At 35.4% G+C, this 5363-nt stretch overlaps 1 non-coding gene across 1 annotated transcript; it reads left to right on the forward strand.

Moving 5' to 3' along the window:
• The first annotated feature begins 2252 nt into the window (after positions 1–2252).
• On the forward strand, positions 2253–2334 carry Trnas-uga. Its single transcript has one exon. It is a non-coding gene; the product is annotated as a tRNA-Ser (tRNA).
• The last annotated feature ends 3029 nt before the right edge of the window (positions 2335–5363 follow it).

Here is a 5363-nt window from a genome sequence, read left to right on the forward strand (position 1 = left end):
CTGCATCGCGTCTGCGTCGCTACTAAATGTGGCCGTGTGTCAGCGAACCTTACGATATTTCTATATGATTGTTGCAGATCTTTATTTTTGGTTTTTAACGAATGTTTATGCCGTAGCGCCATCTGTAAGAAATTTATTTCTTCACTCAAAAAGGTACCTTTACAGTTACCATCGCTGACTAGAGATGTCGCTATAATCATTGTATTACTACGTTATTATTTACTGTGTTTCGTTTTGAAGGGTAAATATGCTGGTGAAACTAAGGCACAGGGAATTGTCAACATCTCAGATTGTTGCAATTTGTGGCGCTGTATTTTGCAGTGGACGCCACCTTAATTGTTTCAGATATCCAAAGCGCTGATGTGCTACAAAGTTTTTTGCATTGTAATCCCTTGGTTGTAGTTAAGATTTCTCGTGTTTTTTGTACAAAACAAGATGTCTGAAATGCTGAAGTCTCATTTACAAATGTATTATCATACAAGTAGGGCATTTTACACAACGTTGCCGTGTGTCGCTTTAGAGTGAAAACCTCAGATAGGTACGCGTTCTTAGGTAGTTTGTTTTTATAGAATATTTTTGAAGCAAAACTTGTATAACTCTGGGTTAAATATATTGCGTCAGTGATGTAGCATACAAACGAGTGATTGGAAAATAAACTGTTTCTAAAGTGTATAACGGGTATATTTGTAAACAAAATAGATTAAAAAAAATTTCAATATTTACAAGTTGGTTGGAATTCTTCCTCAATAATAAAGGGATAACCTTGAGTTGTCGCGTAGAGCTGGGAAACTTCTGTCAAAAACTACTCTATATCAAGAGCGGCCAGTTCGATTGGCGCTGCCCGACCTCATCTAAATGTATGTATTATATTGACACAATTGTTTTTGACGTAAAAGGTTGTTCTTTTAATTATCAATATTAAACTAAAGGCGATCCATTTCTGAAAGGGAATTTATGTTTACATCTCATTAAACAAAAGGAAAGAAAGAAAGTTTCAGTAATTAGAGAGGTGGTGGCCCAGTGGAAGAACTGATTGAACTGATGAATTGCAGTCGACGATTTGTATCCCTATGGCGGACTGTGACTTAAACTGTACGTTACCGTAACTGGGACTCGGGGCGCGGTGGCAGTGCCCCTGAGACATTTGCGATTTAAAGCTCTGAGTGGTACTGCAACTGTTATGGACAGGCGTGTCCCGTCATTTGATATTATAAAAAAAAGTATCTACACTGACCCTGCCGGAGATCGAACCCGGGACCTCTGAGATGGCGGCACGCAAGCCACTTGACCATGAAGGCCCTAATAATATTTGACGATATTGTTTCCGTCCTGAGTTTGCCTGGAGTAAATTTATACTTCTCGATAAGACCGCATATTGAGTATCATAGCTGGTAGGGTCTAGGGTTCATTTCTTGAACACTGAACCAACCCTATTGTGTACCCTAAACCTAGTACATATTCATAAAAATAATTACTAACATTAGATAGTAAGTTTTTCTTTGTTTTTGCAATGTGGATGGGTAATCTTCTTACTACCGTCGTCTTCGTCTTCTTATTAGTACTGTCAAATTAACATCTGTGTTATTCTTTATTATTATTTATTAGCCTTTATTTGCATTAGTTTTAAGTTTGTAATCTCACTTTTCCTTTTTTTTTGTAATCCTTACTACAAGGATCACAAAAAAAGGAAAAGGAAAATTTTGTTAATTTGGATTGAAACAAGTTTTTTATTAAATTTGACCAACTTCTGCTATTGCGATTTTTTTTGTCCCGTACAATAAACTCACACTAGACCAAATAATTATCTATGAAATAACAATTTTATTCAATTATACGATAGTTTTATTACTTTATTAATACCAGTTTTGTTATCCGTAAACTTATTGTTACCTCTTAAAGTAGGTCAACTAAAGCCTCTCTATGAATGTCATATGAAATGTTATAGCGTTTAATGTAAAAATTTTGGATATTTCTAGTTTTATTTTTAAAAAGTTATTGATGTCGATTTACTCATGAGGTAACGTAGTTTCTATATCAGTTTAAAGCTTTTTGATATCTCTTTTATTTATGGAATAATCGCCTGGGCACACATAACGATTACAGCCTGTATAAAGCCTTACTGTACACATTTTTATTAAAACCTGTATAATTATGTCTACGTCATGTATGACGAATGTTTGCTCAACTATTTGTGACACACATACGACATTGTCCTTTTAGTACAATGATAATTTGGTGAGCAGTTGTCGTGAGCTGAGGTGTCCGAGTGGTTAAGGAGTTGGACTTGAAATCCAATGGGTTATACCCGCGCAGGTTCGAATCCTGTCCTCAGCGACTGACATCTTTCTTTTTAGTTTTTTTTTTAATTTAATTATTTTATTTTCGATATTGTTTTTGGTGTAAAAATGAGAGAGTCACAAATTAAAAAATAATTTAAAATTATTTATTCTTTTTTCTCCGCGAAAAAACGCCGTTCCATAGCACTTAAAATAGTTTTTTCGTAATTTTTTTATGATACTTAGTGACGGGAGAAAGAAGTCGTGCGTCTGGTGGAAAGCGACACGCCTGTCCATAACAGTCGCAATGCCACACAGAGCCTTAAATCACAAAGAGATGAAAACTAAGAAAACTGAGACACACTAACACTGCGCCCGTCACCCTGAGACATGAGTTGACAAATGTGCCTGTAATTTCACCGGCACCCTTACCCTTCAAAACCGAAATGCAGTATAGCTGACATTATTTGGCGGCAAAAATAAAGGTGGCACTCATTGATTTACAAATAAATGGACGACGGGTCTAATACAAAAACCACGAAAAAATGTTCCAAGTCAACCTATTTAAACGTAGTAACATGTAAAGGAATATGAAAAAGCTTTTAAATTGTAATGTCATCGCAGTACTGTCTAATTTTGCTTGCTTCGCTGTCAGTCAAACAAACGAAGACTAAAGCGTGAATGACGCTCTGTATACGATTTTAACGCCCTATAAGTTCGGACACTTTTTAGCGCGGACCCGACGTCCATATAATTTTAAGTCAATGGTGGCAGTATTTTCGTACAGGAAGTCTTTCTCTTAAATAAATTGTCTGGTGGTGTTTTAGATAGTCATGGATAGGTGTGTTCTCAACACCAGACCCATGACTTGTTCGTCTAGTCCAGAAACAAGAAATAAATATAGTATAACATGTAATAGCAACAATGCAACCACCCTGTTGCATTGTCTTTTTACCGATGTCGTAAATTCAACTTTTTGCTACTTACTTTAAAATCATTTCAAAATCAAACCGGGCTGTTGACTTATATAATACTTAAGAGGGAGCAGAGGAAAAAATCCTAATCTTCGATTTGATTTTACAGGGGTATATCCACTTTAAAGTTCCACTTTAAAAATAAAATATTGTATAAGCTTCCTCGATAGATAAAAATCACGAAATTACCTCTACTTGTCACATTTTTTCGATTTATCCTCGAAATGCTACAGGTTATTAGGACAAAAATCAAATAATTAATTATATTTATGCATGATCGACAACTGTCACTACGGATTTTTTTTTAATCCCTTTAGTTTTAGAGTTATTCCGCTAAAACGAATTTGGTACTTTTAATGCGCAAAATTCAACATCTCCTGTCGCATGTCACGCGAACTTCAGGCATATATTTGTTTCACAAATTTGGGCGGAGCCAACGTCAAAACTTTTTTGGCATGCGAGCCCTTAACCATTTTATATTAAAAAAAAAACTATATACATTACTTTAAAAATTTAATTCAAACATTTACTCAGAGATGAAGTAACTGCGGTGAATCAGCACTTTGAATTAAAATATATTGTTCAACAATAGCTGACCGTGGAAAGAAGTAGACTGGAAACACGTTTAAACAATCTAAAGTTTTATTGTTTTTATTCCGACGTAGTTGTTCGACTCTAATTACTTTTGAAATGATTTGTAAAAAAAGAAATTGTTAAATATCATGATCAGCAAACCATTAGAAGTAAGTAGTTTTAGAATTTTAGTAGCAATTGTAGTAGCAGTAGAGCTCCTTGTGAAAGAGCTCGTCGAGGGTAGCACTGCCACTTTATCTATTTCTTCCGCCAAGCAGTAATGTCAGCATTACTGTGTTCCGGTTTTGGTAAGGATGCTGGTAAAATTATAGGCACATGGGACTTGTCAACTTATGTTTGAGGGTGACGGGCGGGGTGGTAGTGTCTCTCAGATCTTTAAAGCTCTGAGTGGCACTGCAACTGTTATGGACAGGCGTATAGCTTACCATAAGGCGCAAGACTTGATCGTCCCGTCCCTTGATATTTAGAAAAAAAACAAAAAAGTGCCAATATTTCCTAAGTTACCAAAATGCAGAAGCGTTGGTTATGACAAGCACGGCCCTTCTTATTATAATTCTCAAAAGTGGCTCTGAAAACACACTTCTAAGGCCATTCAGGTCATATTTCTAATACGGGTTGGGCCAGTAAGTTGGCAACGATTCTTGATGCCTTAATAACACACAATAAATAGGCATAAAGATCAAAACTGAAGTTATCTCTAGACATGTATAATTACTTACATTGGCGTTTCGAAATTTATTGCGTTATATTTCGAATTCATATTCGAGATATGAAAAATAAAGCATTTTAACTACGGTCTCGCTAAGAGTTTATACTACCTCAAACGGTTGACTTTGAAAAAAAAAATAGTATAATTGAGGATATGCACTGTTTACTATAACAGTGTGAAAACATGATTTCTAAAAAAACACAAACTTACTTTTTTATTTTACATATACTAGATATATATAGAACATGTGTACTATACGATATACATCTTTCAAATATCTGTAATTTCTCTGCTGGTCGACCTAGGTAAAATGAACCTTATTAGTACGGGAAAAATGTTTAATTCAAGCTAGTATCGACATGCAAAAGCAACGAAGTCTGTTGAGTCAAGTTTGCACAATAACTGAACTTTGCCAATCAGAGTGGTATCATTATATTATGTAATAGATAATTATCGGAATCATATGTAGGCGGTTCTCATCGGTCGATCGCAACTTGTTTACCGCAAACTATGTTTGAACGCGCGTGAAAGTGCTTTGAGGTTTGAATGATGTTGTAGTGACTAGATTAATAAGGGTCATGCTTCGGTCATGTCAAAAGAATGGGGTTTGGTAAATTGATGACACCAATTTATGAAACTACAAATATGTAGTTTATGAAAATGTCTTGGGAGAGGTAAACCTTGATCAGATTGGGAATGTCTTTAACCCTTTCATGGATAGAACTGAAATAATATGCAAACATAAATATCAGTACTTTTCCTTATGCCGTAGTGCTTGTATTCCCATCTGATCTCCTAAAACCGATCCCC

Source organism: Hyposmocoma kahamanoa, unplaced genomic scaffold (genome assembly GCF_003589595.1).
Source record: "Hyposmocoma kahamanoa isolate Upper Pololo Valley unplaced genomic scaffold, ASM358959v1 93, whole genome shotgun sequence".
Classification (NCBI taxonomy): domain Eukaryota; kingdom Metazoa; phylum Arthropoda; class Insecta; order Lepidoptera; family Cosmopterigidae; genus Hyposmocoma; species Hyposmocoma kahamanoa.